This window comes from Carassius carassius, chromosome 17 (assembly GCF_963082965.1).
Source record: "Carassius carassius chromosome 17, fCarCar2.1, whole genome shotgun sequence".
Taxonomy (NCBI): domain Eukaryota; kingdom Metazoa; phylum Chordata; class Actinopteri; order Cypriniformes; family Cyprinidae; genus Carassius; species Carassius carassius.
Window position 1 is genome coordinate 21,535,878 of NC_081771.1, and position 18,328 is coordinate 21,554,205.

Below are 18,328 nucleotides of genomic sequence, written 5' to 3' on the forward strand. Positions count from 1 at the left end.
AAATTTTAAAAGGAAAAAAATGCCTCGCAGGTGTGCAATGATAAATTGTTCTAATAGTGGGCAAGGGTTGTCCTATTTCTCATTTCCCAAGGACGAAAAAAGGTAACCCATGTGGACTGTGTTAATTATCAAAGCCTACCTAAATTTACGGTGGTTCACGTGGGAGGGAAAGTTGGCCAAATGCCAAGTTGGCTAATATCCAAAATCGGCCAGGTTGCGCGGGCTACCAAACATCGTTACGATACGTGTTGTTGGGAGGGGGACTCTTCCCTTACTCGATTGCTACATACAAATTGTTTTGTTCATATTTTAACTTCTTCACTGAATCACCTTCCACAGACTGAATGGGTTTTTTAGGAGTTACCCAACGGCTCTGGAAAGCACCATAGACATTCTCTGAAAGCACCAAAGTGACTGAAGGATTGCCGTAAAGCAGTATCTCTGGTCGTAAGATGTGTATGACGTCATTGACATTTTAAAAGACTTTTTAAAGCAAATAAGTGACTCTAAAAAATCTAACATCCAGCAATGTGTAATTTCTTTGCATCTCCTTTCAAATACAACATTTAAATTACTAGACAAAAAATTACATCCTGAGAAAAGTGGATTTTGAGGGGTATACCGCCATTGACCTCCATTCATTCTGCACTTGTCCTGTGAGCGCCCTCATATGGAATCAGAGTGGAACTGCAACCAGTTCTGAAGCCCGGAAGTGTAGTGAGAGTGAAACTTCTCACCATATTAGACATTCTCTGCTTATACCCCAACTTTCAATGGAGAAATTGTGTTGAATTCTTACTTCCGGTGTAATGAGAAGTCGAGTCCCACTGCGAAATCCATAGACAGTAAAAGAAATGGACACAGTGACCCCACTGGAATCAACGGAGACAAGTGAAGTCAATTAGAAGTATTCTGATTAATTATCTCCCTTGACTTTATGCCTCCGCGTCCCCCCAATCACCTCATACACAGTAAAAGATTGCCTGCGAGCTTCTCCTCCTGTCCATACGGTAATTTCTCTACTGTGCGACAGAGAGTCGCAGGTTATGATGCAATCATTAGCCATTTTTTTACAAAAACTGCTTCTATGGGACCATAACGTAAGATACAATGTAATGGAGCCTTTTATACAGTTTCGTGTTTCTTTAGAAATAATTCATGTACAAATGGAGTCTTTAAAAGCCTCAGATGTAAAGTTATTCGCTGTCAAAGTGACGCCAAAATGAATGGGAGTCAATGGAATGCTAACAGCAGGTGGGGGTCAGGCTGAAATCAGGTCCGCGTAGGACCAAGGCGGTAGCCAAAATAATTTAGTAAAAGCAAAATACAGAATGTAATTGATGCTTTTTAAATGTCATAAAACTAGCAACATCTCATAAATAATGCATTGTAATTAGTTTTAATTTTTAGTTACTAGAACGCCTCAGCACAGCTTTTGAATATTTTTTCCAGTTATAAAATAATAATTCAGTTGTGATGACTACAACCCGTATAATTGTAAGTTATAATTAACAATTATAAACTATATAGCTCTATTTTTAGTAACTTTCTTCCTAGCTTCAATGCCTCTTCCCCTCTTGCGGGTGCGCGCATGTGGGCAGCTCCTGTAGCAGCAGGGGTGGTAGCCATGGTAGCGAGGGAGAGTGACAGTCGCCCAGCCAATCATATTTAGTAGCTGTGTTTATTGCAGCCCCGAGAGGACTACAGACACACAATTTTTATACTCTCCTTTTCAGAGTACTAACATTTTAATTATGTATTGGTATATAAAGACAGTTTAAACAAATTTGGGAAACAAGTTTTTTTAGGAAAAAAAACCTGCCTACCCTGCCTTTAACTGCCTTTTTTTTATACAGTCACAATTAAATATAATTGAAGGTATTTAAAAGTATGTTAGTAGATATATTATTATAAGTTGTACTATGCAGTAGAAAAAAAGGAACACATTTTTTTTTAATCGGTGCTAAATAAGATAAAAGATAAAACTAGATACTACTAGATTAAAAAATAAAAAAAATTTTGTTGTCTTCCCTCTAGCCAAATAGGTTGGAAACCTTCAACACCCATAATGCACTAGGCATGTTGCCATCTAAGGCCACTCCCACCATTCTGCTATGGTTACGCTTGACCAGAGTCAAATAGCACCTTGCTTTAGTAGATAATACTTTTTAGCAAACTTTTAGTCATAATGGTGTCAACTTGTATTGTTCCCTCCCGGGTGTAATAATTCAAAGAGTAAATGTTTAGCGGGAGTGAGTTACTTTCAATTTCCAGTGAACAATCCAGCCCATTGTAGGCAGTGGTTAAAGGCTGTAAAGAATCATAAGTACAGAGAGAACGCGCGGAAAATAATAAGGATATGATGAGATTCTGCACCTCTGAGCAATCCGTGTGTGTCTCGAACGAGCGGTTCAACCACATTAACCAGAAAGTTACTCAGGTCATCGGTTGTCTTGTACCACTGTAACGCCTCCACGATGAATAAAGTTCTCATGACTCAGGCATCGTCTCAGCTCCACAATGAAAGCATTGCCTGTTTTTTCAGTACAGGAATTCGTTGTTTTCTGAAAAAGCAGAAGACAGAATACATTTACTTCAATAAACATGGCCTGTTCCTTTTAATGTCCAAATCCATTTATTGTGATAATCTAACTAAATTAGAAGGTAAGCACTATCAATCAAAGGGGATTATTATTTTTATTTTTTATTTTCTATTAATGAATCATTCTGAAGACTGGAGTAATGCTGCTGAATATTTATTTTTGCTATCACATGAATAAAATACTTTAAATAATAATAATAATAATATATATATATATATTTATTTATTAGATAGATGATAGATATAGACAGATATTTATAGTACATTCTGATATTGTAAAATAATATGCATTTTTAATATGAATAAAAACGCCTCTTTTACCGCCGCGGGTACCGCCGCCGTGGCGTTTGTAAAGTGCATTTGCAGCCTTTGACCGCTGAGTGGCGCTTTAACCACGAGTTATCAAACAAGCGCATCAAAGCACATTTTCGCTAATAGACGTCCGTTTTGCCTCACTGATGTGTTACATTTGACTGCTTCAGTCACGGAAAATGAAAGAAAAACACTATAGTTTAAATATTTAATATATTTAATATTCACAGATGAAAGTTTGGTATTTATGAAGTTATGTGCATTTCTTAGAACGAATTCAAGCAGGATAAATGTCAAGCCTGTGCCTGAGTCTGTGCTTATATTTTCTAAGCTACATGATATTAAACCATATTTTAGATTTGACACATTTAAGAGGTGTGCAGTATTATTTATATTATATTAATTATGCGTTATATTATTCAAAAGAAATTTGGTTTACTTTGCATCGGAGCATTAAAAGTGGTAGCCTATTTTAGGGGAGTAGGCTACATGGATTAATGTGCAAAATGTCAATATTTTAATATATTATGCCTATATTTTAATTTATATTTTAAATATAAATATATTTTTTCCTTTAATAAAACAACATGCATTTTTGTTATTCGTTACCTGTCCTTTATTTTGACATAACTTATTGGGGAAAAAACATTTGTCTTTAAACTGATTAAGAAATTGTTGCATGTTTAAATGTGAAGCACTGTATAATTTCGTTCCCATTATTTAGGCCTAATTTGCCTAAAACAATAAACGAATAAATTTAAACCGGCACGATTAAATCTTTGAAACTCTAACGAATTAATAAAATGTCCTCACAATTAAACTCTCATTAGTTCTCTCATTATAATCAACAACATTCACACAATGTAAAAAAAAAACTTTAGTAATTGACAACTAAAGTAATTTTAAAGGGAACCTTCTTTACTTGCTTTTAAAGTAGGGTAACATCAAAGTTGTCATCTGTGCCCCACAGCGAAAAGTGTGTCTAAACTTGATGACATCACACTATAGTGTCAAATCATCTGAATGCAGTGTCAGAACATTTCATCATAAACAGAACGAGCATCAGTTCACTGAGGGGGATCGAGTCCAGTGCATCCATCACTGTGTTCTGTTGTCTTTTGTTGGATTGTTCCACTTGTGTCTGGTGTAGACCTGGCGTGCGTTTTTTATTGTTTTATTTTACAGCCCAGCTTGTTTTAATGTTTTTATTAAATATCTGTATTGACTGCATGGTCATATTATCGAATTATTTACTGCCATGCGACCTACAAAAGTAAAGCTTGGCGAGTCGATGAACGAGCATCGCTGCAGGTTGATTTTTGGCAGATGTGCTGTGCTTGTGCAGCCGCGGTTGTCTTCATTTCGTCGGGTGAAATATCTCTCTCACTCCGCATCAGAGTCTGTGAGAAGCAACAACTTCCCCTCCGCGCGCTCTGATACCAGAAACACGCTCCGCCTTCACTCCATGGATAAAGTATTTCAGTATGTTTGAAATGTTATGTTCATAAAATAGCATATTAAATATAATAAAAAATTAAAAAAATAACTGGAGAGTTTCAAAGTGGCTTAAGCTATGTGTAAACTTTTTTCCCTATATCACATGCCAAACTAATAACATTGTAAGCATTACATCTTTAATTGCTGCTTTCTGCTGTGAAAATTTTGTTTGTGATGAAAATAACAGTACATTTTTGTCAGTTTTTTTTTCTAAACAGATCGATTAACTTCAAGATTTCAAAATCAGATAGTATGCTGATAATGTAGCATTGTAAGATTACATTTGTTTGAATGCATTATTGCAAAAGCGATTGAGTGTGAATCTGTTTAAATCATGCTTTAACTCGAAAATAATCAGTAAAAGAAACAGACAAACTCTTAACATCCCGCTCGACTCTTGCAGTCAACGTTCTGATCAAGCTAAATATGTTTAACATGAATTCTTGCTGAAAATGCAGTTATATTATGGGCTGTTGGCATGAATTGTACTCGTGACGGAGCGCTCTTGGAGCGAGTGAAAACCACGACGCTCATATTCAAGTGTTTGTGCAAAAATTATTAATGTGCATTAATCACTTTAATTTTTTCATGATAATAAATCTATAATTTTTTAATTAACATAATATCGTGGTCTCACATAGGTACATTAAAAATATATCTACAGAAAGCTTGAAATGTTTTTTAAACAAAAACGAATAGTGTAATGTGTGAATGTTGCATTTCTCTCGTCGGAGAGAGCCAGCACTGTGAATATAGCCAAAACAACAGTCCTATATAAACCAGTTCAGCAAGTGAAAGCCTCATAAGACACTGTCCATATGAAAGAGCAATTCACACCTTTATCTCGACCCCCACAAGCCATGAATAACTACCCAAAACCCAGCCCCCTCCAGCTGAACAGAATTCGGTCTGTGTTTTGGCTCTGAGGAACGGTGTGTTGCTGGGCTGAAACATGCCTGCACTCAAGCAGCACTACTCTTTGTATTCATAATTTTCTCGCAGCCCATATTATTATTTTCACAAGACCATAATGCTAATAACAAATCATCAATTAATAATTAATAATTATTTTACGAAAATCATTGTTATTTGTGATCGTGGATGTTTGCGGAAGGCTTTAAGACCAAGCGGAATCCTCTATTCCTGCCTCACAGCGCGCGGGACTCGCGCTCAGTGATGCAGCTTCAATGTCTGCGGTTTGACTTTACTGAATCAGATTGAGGCGAATAGAACTTATTGATCATGAGCCCAACATTTAGCAAGGCAGGAAAACATTCATTCTAACGGAAGGAAGATGAATTTCATTGAAGACGAATTTCATTGAGCACATTGAGCAATTAAAACCTTTTTTTAAACTTGAATTTAAATACTATTAAACTAACTTTAAATTCTCAAGGAGTTTATAAGTAAAAAAAGTTCTAAATGAACTTGTGTTAACAATATAATTAGAACTAACAATATAATTCGATTTTTTTAAATGAACAATTCCTGTATAAAATGGGACAGCAACCTTTATATCAGTGGTTCTCAACCTTTTTTTCCAGCGGGCCGCACTATGGTCTAAGTGCAAGTCGCGTTTTTGCTTAATTAAAGTGTAATATTAATTATGCAAGAGAAAAAAAGACTCCTGGGTCTCTTAAAATGAACAGCTAAGTTTCCTTTTTTAGAAAAAAAATATTTGTATTTTTTAAATGCATAGAATGCAATGCATACATCAAAAATAAACATTTAATTATTACCCATTGTTTCTCTGTCTGTACTTGTACTGTGAACAATGACAATAAAGTTGACAGATGAATTAAGTGCATTTAAGTGCCATTCAGTTGTGGTTTTAAATAAAGCATTTTCTGAGATGCACATTAAACATTAAACACATAAAACATTCATTTATCTTTTAATTATTGAAAATTAACCTAACTTTTTGGTAAGGGGATTTACTATTAAAAATAAAACATGGAAGAAATGTTGTGAGATTAAACCTAAATCCATTCATTAACAGAGACACGCAGAACATGCTGGATTCATATTTAAATAGACTGTTCCAGCTTAATATTTACAGATATTAGTCCATATCGTGATTTGATGTAAGTGCAATGACCTATTTTTGATTAATTCAGTCAAAATGTGGCAAATTCCGTGCCATTCCGCGCGGTAAACTGTAAATTCCGTTTTTATGACTGGATTCCGCGATTCCCTCCGCGTTTTCTGCATCGCGGAAATTATAGGGCCCTAGTTGTGGTATGCCAGCTCTATCTTGCAATGGACACACACCACAAAGTTCTCTTTACGTTTGCCCGCGCCCTCAAATCAAAACACTGCTGACTCTTTGCAGTATGAGATTTTGGATGCAGCGCTTGTGTCTCCTTCCGCTTTGTGGGAGACGTAAACGCGTTGTGTCACGTTAAAAAAAATCAGCGCGAAAGAACCTGACGTGAGATTTAAAATAAATTTGCCTCATATGCAATTTTGCTTTTGAAGCCTACTGACCACGCGCACCTGTCCGTGCGGTCGTCTGTTCAGAGCCTCGGCACACACTCTCCAATGACTATTTTTACGTCACGCCTACCTAGCGTCCCATAGCGGACTCGCGGACGCAGAAAGTTTGACAGAGGCTTTAAGATGCAGGCTTGCATGACCTGATGCACAACATTTCAGAAAATGTGCGTTCACAAATGTAGCCTATTTTGATCCATATGGAAAACACTTTTGAATTTAATAATATGAGGTTCTCTCCAGAGATGTGTTGCCACATTTCTTCAATTAAGGATTGCTACGTAGTGTATGGTGTTTCTATTTGCCTGAACTTCTTCAAGTGAGTTGCGGGGCAAAAAAAACGAAAATCCAGCACTTCTCCTTCAATACTGATACTGCGACTATTCACAGTTTGTACATGTTCATTTGCTGGCATTTTTTTAATTTCTTTTTTTTTTCTCCCTCAAAAAACAAATTTGTCCATTCTGATGCGCAATTTTAACTTAAAGGCAATTTACCTAATGGCTGTTGATGACTATTTGAATTGAATTCTGCCAAAGTGCGCGGTTGTATGTGTTCGTTAAATGCTTATGCCATTTACGCTAAAAATAATAAATCCATGGTATCCCCATGTATGAAAGTTAGATATCTGGGTCTTTTATGAAGTGAATTTTACCTGAAATGCTTTTTTCTTTTTTTGTAAAAAAAAAAGCCTATTTAAATAAATATTTATTTATTTATAGAAATTTAAAATATTTAAATCCTCCAAAAACTGTACAAAGTATGGTAAAAACATAAATGAACAGAGTAAAATTATATTTGTAAAAAAATTAAATATTTTTCTATTACAAAATTAAATGTTATTGTCTGGGGTCAAAAAGACCCCGAGTGTCACTACAAATGAAGACCATCAGAGGGTTATAATGTAGGCCAAAAATGAGCTTCCCCTCTTTGAAAGACCAGCAGCCGCCACTGGTATCCTCTGAGTGGTTACCTCAGTAAAAGTGCCTTTACCCCTCGGTTCAACAAACATGGGCTTCACTTTCTCAATGCGACCTGCATGTCCACTAGCCTGAGAGAGTGAAGAGGATTGGTGCATAGTAAATTAAATTCTAAAGTTGGCAAAAGATGAACAAGGTACAGAAATTTACAAAGAAACTTAAAAAAAAGAAAAGAAAAAGTATTTCATTTATTTTAAAACCTAGCAAGCGTAAGAAACATGCTGTCTAACTTTTAAACAAATCATTGTTTTAGTTCTGTTCAATAAATCATCATGATTTTTTTTTCTCGAAATCAGTCTGAATCAAAATCACAACTCGTCACTTAAACTGATCATCTCCAATTTGAACTGGTCAGTCAGCGCCAGCAACATGCTGTATATCTTTAACAGACTTACCCTCCAGAACTCCAGAGTCTTATCCATCACCAGATACGAGGGGAAGAACACCAGCAGTCCATGAGGGACCAGTGTCAGATTGACTGCAAACCCAATCATATGAATATCATCATGCTGATCATCAGATCATTCTTGATAAGAGTTTAAGATCAGCTGCTGTGCTAGTCTTACCAAGAGTGTTTCCCATAGACGACATGTTTTCAGGAACAAACCTTCAAAAACAAAAGAGCAGTTTACAAGCCTCCTAATGGCTCACATTTAATCTTTCCCGAGTAAATAAACCGTGGGTCGCAAGACTGAGTGAGTAGGTTGTGGGGATGTGCAGTCAAATAAACAACAACAAATGTAATTTAGTTTTTCTGTTGCAAGACGTGCATAAAAGCTGATGACTCTTCTGTCAGACGCAGTTTAAATAAAGCGTGTCTGAGAAAAACTTGTTGTCCTGCTTCAGTATCTGTTGTCAGGCTACTGTATGTCAGAGCCATTTTTCTGACTTGTTTTGAACCTCAGAAAAATAACTTTCCTGTCCTGTCAGCTATTACACTGCACTCATAGGGTGCACTGCGGTGGCACACACTACATATCACTTGGTTATAAATAAAGCACAAAAATTACCAAAAAGTACCAGTAAATTCGGTAACTGGTACTTGTGTTAGCTGGGAAGAATTTGCATGCAGCTATGATGTTCATTCTATTAACCAGGAGCAGTTTCCATTTCATTAATAGTTTATGCTAGTTTATGCTATTTTTTTATTTTTATTATGGTAACTGTTGTTTCTGTAACCCCAAAATGCCACTTTATGTTTTACTTTGTGTCATTGTGTATATTGTTAAATGACTGTGGTGGCTCACACCAACTTACTAACTTTATTGTATTTAAGGGATGGTTCCCCCAAAAATGAACATTCTATCATTACTCACCCTCATGTCGCTCTAAAGCCATAAGACTTTCGTTCATCTTCAGAACACAAATTAGATCTTTTTTGAGAGATTTATGTCCATCCATTGACAAGTCTAAACAACTTCCACTTTGACGCTTCAAAAAGTCCATAAAGAGATCGTAAAGCTAATCCATATTAATTGAGTGGTTTAGGCCAAATTTTCTGAAGAGACTCAATAGCTTAATTTGATGAACAGATTGAATATTGGCTTTAATTCACATATAAACATTCATCACACATCAGATATGGTAAACAGAAGCTTGAGCATGTTCACTTGACGTGAGAACCAATGAGGTTCATTCTCATGTGTTACGCAGCACGTTTGAGCTTCTACTAGAACTCTAAAACCTTCTACTAGGTTTGTTCTTGAACGTCAAGCAGGTTCAGTTGAGGTTCCGTTTATGTTCTGTTGATCAATGTTTATATGTGAATAAAAGACTAATTCAATCTGTTCATCATATAAAACGATCAAGTCTCCTCAGAAAATTTGAACTTAAACACTTAATTCATATGGATTAGTTTTACGATCTCTTTATGAACGTTTTTCATTAAGATCATTTGTGTTCACTTCATGTGTTCCAAGAATGAACGAAAGCCTTCCAGGTTTGCAATGAGATGAGGGTGAGCAATGACATAATTTAAAATTTGGGGTGAAATACTATTTTAAAACTGCTATTAAACAGCCTTACCTTATAGGCTACTTTTTATTCATCAATATTAGTCATATCCTTAAAATTAATGTGCAGGTTAAGTAAAGTCTGATGGAATTTCTTTTATGTAAAATTCTTACAAAAATTGGGTCACGGGTTTAATGACCATGGGAGAATGTGGATCCCATGGCCAAAGCAGTAGAGAACCACTGATATAAACTTCTTCTATGGTACTTTTTGGACCTTGACATCCTATGGTCAAATATAAATTACATTTCTCAGATCAAAATAATAGCACCTGGGTTTGAAATAGAAAGTGGGTGAATAATAAATGACAGTATAAAACAGAGGGTGTTGATGTGACTAAACAGCCCTTGATACACTACACTACTTGAAACACTCACCTCCTGTCAAAGGCTCTGCTCAACTTCACGCCGTCCGGACCTTTTTCAATGATACTGACGGAAATCTGATCAGGCTGGATGACATGAAGATTCTCCAAGGATACAGGGAAAGGACTGCAGAAAATCAGCAGAGAATTAGTATCCTAGCTGCATCAACTCATAAACCTCAGCAGGGACAGCTAGAAGAGAAGAGCACGAACATTTTCATTTCACAGGTGAAGGATGAGAGCGGCGAGAGAGTTCCACTGGTCAGAATGATGCTGCGTAATCCCTGTCAGAGCAGCTCCTGCATGCTGAACCCCGGAGAAAAACACTCAGCACATTCCCTATAAAATATACACACACCATTTCAATCTTTCCTAGCTTTGGCATACAAGTTTGACGAGCAATATCACTTTTTTTTGGAAGTGGTTTTCATGTGCACCACCAAGGTGTTGGTCAAATCAAGTCCAGTATATTTGTATAGCGCTTTTCACAATACAGATTGTATCAAAGCAGCTTCACAGTATTAAATGAAAATAACACAACAAGGTTTGTTTCTAGTGGAAAAAACATCCACGTTTGGTAAGGCTGATCAATAGTATTACTGATTGATTAAATTAAATTAAATATTTAATATATTATAATTAAATATAATATGGTGTGCATTTTGAGACAAAAACAACAGCACTGACAAGTTGCTTTCAGTTAAAACAGCTCAAACATGCATTATAGTCTGGGATTAGGTTTAAGCCTTGACTGTGAAACCAGGGGAATACATTTCAGATTCTCCAATGACTAAAAAAAAATTACATAAAAACACCCAGAATGTGTGCTCCAGTCAATAGCAATGAATAGCAAAACACATGAGGTGTAGCAAAGTGTTGAATAAGAGTTTCAAACCTTGTTTCTTTGTAGAAGAGGAAGCACATAAATCAGTCTGCTGTTTCGTCTTGAAGTTGTTGGTGACTGGATGAATTGTGGACCTGATTTCAGACACAAATTTGTTATTCAGAAGCAAGTGGGGCGGGGTGGATGACAGACGAGTATTAAAGGAACTATCGTCTGACATACACTACAACATGCACAAGTTTAGGGTCAGTAAGATTTTTTTAATTTGAAAAAAGTCTTTTGTTCAACAAGGCTGCATTTATTTGATCAAAAAAACACAGTAGAACAGCACATTTAAATGCGTTTATTTTAAACAGACATTAATCCAGTAATTGTTCCTGTGATCAAAGCTGAATTTTCAGCATCATTAATCCAAACAGTTATTATAATAATATATGGATGGAAATCCTTTTTCAGGATTCTTTGATTTTGATTGCATTTATTTGAATAAAAAATATTTTGTAACATTATCATACCTGCCAACCTTGAAGAAATTTTATGAGTACTACAACCCACCCAACCCCCCCACACGCACGCGAGAACCTGACAGCCCACCGCCAATGTATGCTCCACCGTTGCACACATACCTGTGAGAAAACTATGAGATACATAACACTATAAAACATATTATACACATAATATCCTTTCACCAATTAAGATTTATTAGTTACTCCATAACATATAAAAGTAAACTGAAAAAAAATATTTCTAAATAAATAAATCAAAACATTAAATAAATGTGCAAAACCAGCAGTTGTCAATATAAAAATTTTTTTTAAATAATTTTCCACGCATAGTGTTAAAACTTTTGCATTGTTTAAGTTGTTAAAGGTTTTAGATTTGGCTTTTTTAAGTAGTGCATCAGTGAAAGTCTCTTTGTAATGTTATGGAAATTTTTATTTTTGTTAATTTGGCATTGATTGCATTAATCTCATTTAAGTATCTTTGTTAACATACAATGAATAAGGTAGTATATATAGCCCATAGGGACAACTGCTTTAGGTTGAATGGCAACATTTAAGGGGAAACTGTGTACCAGGGATGGGCAGTTTTTGAGAGTAACCAGGCATCTACGATGAGATGTGCATGTGTTATGATGTGATGTGCACTGAGCAACATGATTGGCTCAAAGGTCCTAGTCTGTCCTTCAATGTATCTTTTTACATTCTATAAAAAGTGGGCTGTAAGTCTGTGTGTTATCTCTTTGCATACAGACTCGGAAGCTGTGTGTAAACCAGATCATTCTCTGCAGAGAATTAAAGCAATACAAAAACAAAACTCTGTTTGGTTTTTCATTCTCAGTCTCTACAAATTGTTATTGAATTAGAATTTCCACAACAGTAACAAATGCTGCCTTTGGAGGCAATCATGACTTTTCTTGTCACCAGAGAACTAAACATCGCTGTAATCATATTAATAGATTATTATTAATGTTGAAAAGAGCAGAGAATTTTTTTTTTTCAGGTTTTTTTCGGGGGAATAAATTGAAAGAACAGCATTGTTTGTTACATTTGTTACAGTTACATTTATTTGTTACATTTATATTATTTACATCAAGCTTTTGAATGGTATAGTATTGTATATTGTCATTGAAACTTCATAATGTTTCACTTGATTATACATTTAGTCAGGAATTATAGTTTGGAAAAAGAGATGTGAAAAACGGACATCGCGTTGTTTTCATATGGATTACTTTATCACAGAATATTTGTTTTCGGTGGCGAGAGATATTTATAGATATCTCTCTCATGTCTCCTCGTTGAGTATTCACGGAGTTACAGTTCATTTTAATGACGTTTTTGTAAATGAAGATCAGCACAGACCAAGGCTGCAGACAGCACACCTTGTTTGTTATCTTTATTTTATAAGTGCACAAAGTTTTGTTGTTATTATGTCTGTATCCAAAAAAAGACCCTTTACAGATTCGATTTTGCTCTAATCTGTATGATCAAAACTGAAAGTGTAATTTAAGTTCTTTTCGGGGTTATCAGGAGAAAATGACTCATAACGGGTATACGCGTCTACCGACTCAAGAGGGTTGAACATAACTCCAGTCTTCAGTGTCACATGATCCTTCCGAAATCATGAAAATATGATGATTTATGATCAATGTTTAAAACAGTGTGACGAGTGGGGCGGGGCCGAGGAAGTGGGAACGAGCGAGGCCGGTGGAGTGATTGGGAAATGAGCGACCGGTCTCGAGTCCCACAGAGGAGATGGAAGGATATAAAACTGGAGCAACGACAGTGAAGGACGAGAGAGGACCAGGCCTGGGCTTTATTTTATGTTTTGGTTTTATTTGTGCGCATCAGTCGTCCGTGAGGGGCTAATGCGCTGTTTTGTGTTTATTTTTGATTATTAAAATTTCATTTGATTGTCCGCCGGTTCCCTCCTCCTTCTTCCCGATGAATATGAAGATTTTATCATTACAAACAGTTATTATACTAATATGTGGATGGAAATCCTTTTTCAGGATTATTTGATTTTGATTGCATTTGTACCCTTTTAATTAATTTCCTTTTTATTATAAAATTTGCAACATCACATTATCACTCACTCCAACTAAAACCTGATATCTGCAGATATTTAACAAAGAAAACTCCATGAATGTGAAAATCAGTCTGAGCAAACCTTAAATTCCTTCATGCCGTTTCCCATCTGTGATGTCTTGCTGTCCTCTGTAGGTTTAGCCCCAAACACCAACTTATTCAGGACAAAAACATTAAACATACAGAAAATTGTCCACTTATCTTTTTAACACGGTCTACACTTCGTACCTGGATAATATCTGCTACTTTCTGTAGTCCGCTGGGTTTCAGAAAGACACCAGGCCCTGCAGAAAAAATAAAAAATACGCATATATGGGTCAAAGTTGAACCGATAAACAGAAAGTGAGATTATATTGGAGGATCAGTTGAGTAATACTCACTCCCTGCTAAATATCCTGTAATCTGCTCCATGGCTTCCACTATAGCCGTTTTATTCTCAAAGTTTACATTAGCCGTTTGAAAAAGCTCATATAAGAAGCTTCAAAAGAGGAAGAGAAAGACAATGACCAGTTCAGTTTAGCTGTTGTGCATCTAAAATTGTTGATTTTGTAGTCAATATATCAAGGTCACTAATACTCATTCCCAGCACTAAACTGAATCAGATTGCCAGTTCAGTGAGGCTCCACTCACCTGCCGGGTTTGGTGATTCCTTGATTATTTGCTGGCATCTCCAGTTTTAATCCTGCGAAATAACAAAGAATAAAATAATGGAGTTATTTATTGGATATATATATATACATATATATACACACACCCATACACACAAATATATAAACTACTTATTTATATAATGTTTAAAATATACATTTTAAATTGAAATGTCGACAGGTTTTTGCCAAACTAACCAGAATTAGTTTTGCTAATGTCTGAGGCATGTTCCCGCAGAATGGCTATGATGATACAGCTCCTTTCAGCTCTATGTTGTGTGCTCTTCGACTCTGAGAAATTAACAGAAATCATAAATGTGAATTAAATTAAATTAAATTAAATTAAACTAAATTAAATTAAATTAAATTAAATTAAATTAAATTAAATTAAATTAAATTAAATTAAATTAAATTAAATTAAATTAATCCATTTAGCAGACGCTTTTATCCAAAGCGACTTACATTGCACTCAGGCTAACAGTTTTTTCCTAACATGTGTTCCCTGGGATACGAACCCCCTACCTTGCGCTTGTTAACGCAATGCTCTACCACTTGAGCTACAGGAACACTTACAATAAAAAACGTTTATCCTATAACTATACATAGCAAATCAAAAATAATAATAATTAAAATATAAACTAAATATACAATGTCATTAAAATGTCAGTAAATAAATTATTTAAATAAATACTTTCATTAAACAAGGACACATTAAGTTGATAAAAAGACTATAGGTATTTTTTTGTTACTTATTTTCGACTTCAAATTAATGCTGTTCTTTTGAACTTTCTATTTCCTCAAATAAATGTATCACGCTTTACACAAAAATATTAAGCAGCACAACTGTTTTCAACAATGACAATAATCATAAATATTTCTTGATCATCATATTAGAATGATTCCGAAGGATCATCTGACACTGAAGACTAGAGTAATGATGCTGAAAATTCAGCTTTTTACATTATATTATTCATTTAGCTGACGCTTTTATCCAAAGCGACTTACAATTGCTATATATGTCAGAAGTCGCACGCCTGTGGAGCAACTAGGGGTTAACTGTCTTGCTCAGGGACACATTGGTGTGTCACAGTGGATTCGAACCCGGGTCTCTCACACCAAAGGCATGTGTCTTATCCACTGCGCCATCACAGGAATTATATTTTGAAATATATTAAACATATATTAATATTTGGGTCAAGCAGGTAGTTGTAAGGCATGCAGATGACATCAGCGTGTTGTTTGAGTGAGCGTGACAGGTAGTATGGACAAACTCTGTGGGAACAAACAGTTTGAGCAATGTCACTATTTACAAACACTCCCATTGGAATTAACTCAGATGCAGCATCAGCAGTTTGAAGAACACCACTATTTTTTTCAGTGCTTCAGTCAAGGCAAGGATAGTGTCTCACCTTTCCTTTTTGCATGTTTTCACAAGATCCTCCACATCCATGATAGTATTCATGATTTCTTTGAAAGTGCGTTTCTCTAAATAAAGACCCAAACCCAAAAACATAGTCAGCTATTTCTCGTAGAGTCGTACATTAACAACTAAAACCATTATAATTGAAAAAATTGTCTCTAATACAATCACAAATCTCTATTGACAGGCCACCAATGTTAGTCTCATAGTCTCATTTGCCCTGTACATGTGGACCTTGAAATAAGGCATAATGCCTTCATTAATTTGGTGTTGAGATACAGCCTCTGGTATTTTAACTGTCTGTCGTCACACATACTCACATTGAGGTACTGATCAGCATACCTTAAAGTGGTTACTCTCTAGACGCATCACTTCCTGGTTTATGCACAGCTGTTCTTTAGATCCCAAAACACAAATATTTGGCCTATAATAAAGAACAGTACCATCTGTTATTAATATTTTTAAAGAAATTAATACTTTTAATCAGCAAGGATGAATGCTCAAAAATGACAGTCAAGACATTTTTATAATTTTTTTTTCATTACAAATGCATGCTGTTCTTTTTTCTATTGATAAAATAATCCTGGAGAGAAAAAAAAGATCACAATTTCGACAAATATTAACATTATGATATTAAAACGAAATGTTTCATGAGCACCAAACTTTAAACCTTTATTTAACCAGGAAGAGACTCTTTTAATTGTGATTAAAAATCTCTTTTTCAAGAGTGTCCTGGCAAATCAGCATATTAGAAGGATTTCTTTGTTTGTGGTCAACTGTTTTTACACACACACACACACACACACACACACAAAAAGGACACTTACAAACATAATAATTTATGAATGCAGATAACATAATTATTTTTAATAATCAGTTATAATTTTTATGATAACCAGACAGTTGACGGCACCCATTGACTTTCCTCTACTATGGAAGTCGATAGATGTTGTCAACTGTTTGGTTACCAACATTCTTCAAAATATCTTCATTTCTGCTCAGCAGAGGAAAGAAACTTGAACAGGTTTGGAACAACTTGAGGGTGAGTAAATAATTACAGAATTTTCATCTTTCTGTGAACTATCCCTTTAAATATGTGATGTTAACTCGGATATCTGACCTGTAGGATGTGTTCTTGAGCTCATTTATGACCTGTGCTAGCTGGGAATGGGTCCTGGAAGCATATATGATCTTAGGGATGTCCGTGACATAAGCTAAAGTAAAAAAACAAAGACAAGACAAAACTCATGATATTGAAACTTGGTTCTTGAAATATAATTCCTATGGTTGTCCGTAATGTCAACTGTCACTATGATTTGGTTTATAATTTCGACAACAATGTAACTTTTGAAAACACAAGCAATGTTTAGAAATGTTAATGAAAATAAACCATATCAATTTCGAATCAATAAATGAAGGACAGTACTTGGAGTGTCTTTGTTGGTGACTGGTGTTCCCTCGATGACATTGGTCTGTCAGGGAACAGCTCCACACCGTCCATTTTCTCGGCTATCTTGCGGTCAGAGATTGTGTCTTTGAAGTTCTCTCTCCAGCCCAGCGCTGAACACAGCAGACAGAGCGTTTTACCAGTGCCAGTGGGACTTTCAAGAACACCATTGACTTTCTGGAAGAGAACAAGTGCATGTCATTCTTATTAATAGAAAAATAATAGAACATGTGTGACCTTACAGGAAGACTTTCAAATCTTTATTGCATTAGATTAAAGCACTACAGCCTTCATATTATACACCAAACAAAGGGCAAGTAAAACAAAAGTCATTCTACCTTCGATAGAATGTCATTCTGCCATTGCATTTTACCTCTGATGGAAAAAGTGATTTAACTTTTTGGAAACAACAAAAAGTGGCAGACTTTTGTCTTTTTGGCTATAACCTTAGTAGTAAAAGTAGTTTTTTTTTTTAATTTTGAGGGTGAATCTTTTTTGAGGGTATTTATTTTCAATTAAATTAAATTCAAATGTATTTGTATAGTGCTTTTCACAATACATATCGTTTCAAAGGAGCTTGGCAGAAAATGCATGCAATTCAGTTATCAGTTATGCATTTCAGAAATGTACATATACACATTTACAGTTACCTAATAATGTATTAATTTAAGGCAGAACATTTAACAGGTCGTTGAGTATTTCAAAGACTATCAATAAATGTTGCTTGCAGTACAGTGCATGCAGGGTTGCACACAGTGTGGTGACTGAGATTCTTACATTCTGCAGGCACTCGATTACTTTTCTCGTGTACTCCTCCTGGCACGAGTATGGAGTGAAGGGAAAGTCCACATTGACTCCTCTGAGCTTAATAAGAGGCATTATCAACCAAAACACACTGATCACTCACATGTAAAGAGCAGCACCAAAACACTCTTAAATGTGCTCTAATTGACGTCACTTCTTGTTTACGTTCGAAGTATTGTAAAAAAATAAAAATAAAAACAGAGGCTAGCTAGATCCTCCCTCCCATAGACAGTAAAAGAAAGCTCCCTCCTCCTCTTCCGCCCACTAACCACACCCCCAAATCCTTCTTGTGGTTATTGGCTGGAACAATTTGTTAT

At 35.5% G+C, this 18,328-nt stretch overlaps 1 pseudogene; it reads right to left on the reverse strand.

The window, feature by feature from the left end:
• Positions 1–6,822: 6,822 nt before the first annotated feature.
• On the reverse strand, positions 6,823–18,086 carry LOC132091059 (regulator of telomere elongation helicase 1-like; annotated as a pseudogene).
• Positions 18,087–18,328: the final 242 nt, after the last annotated feature.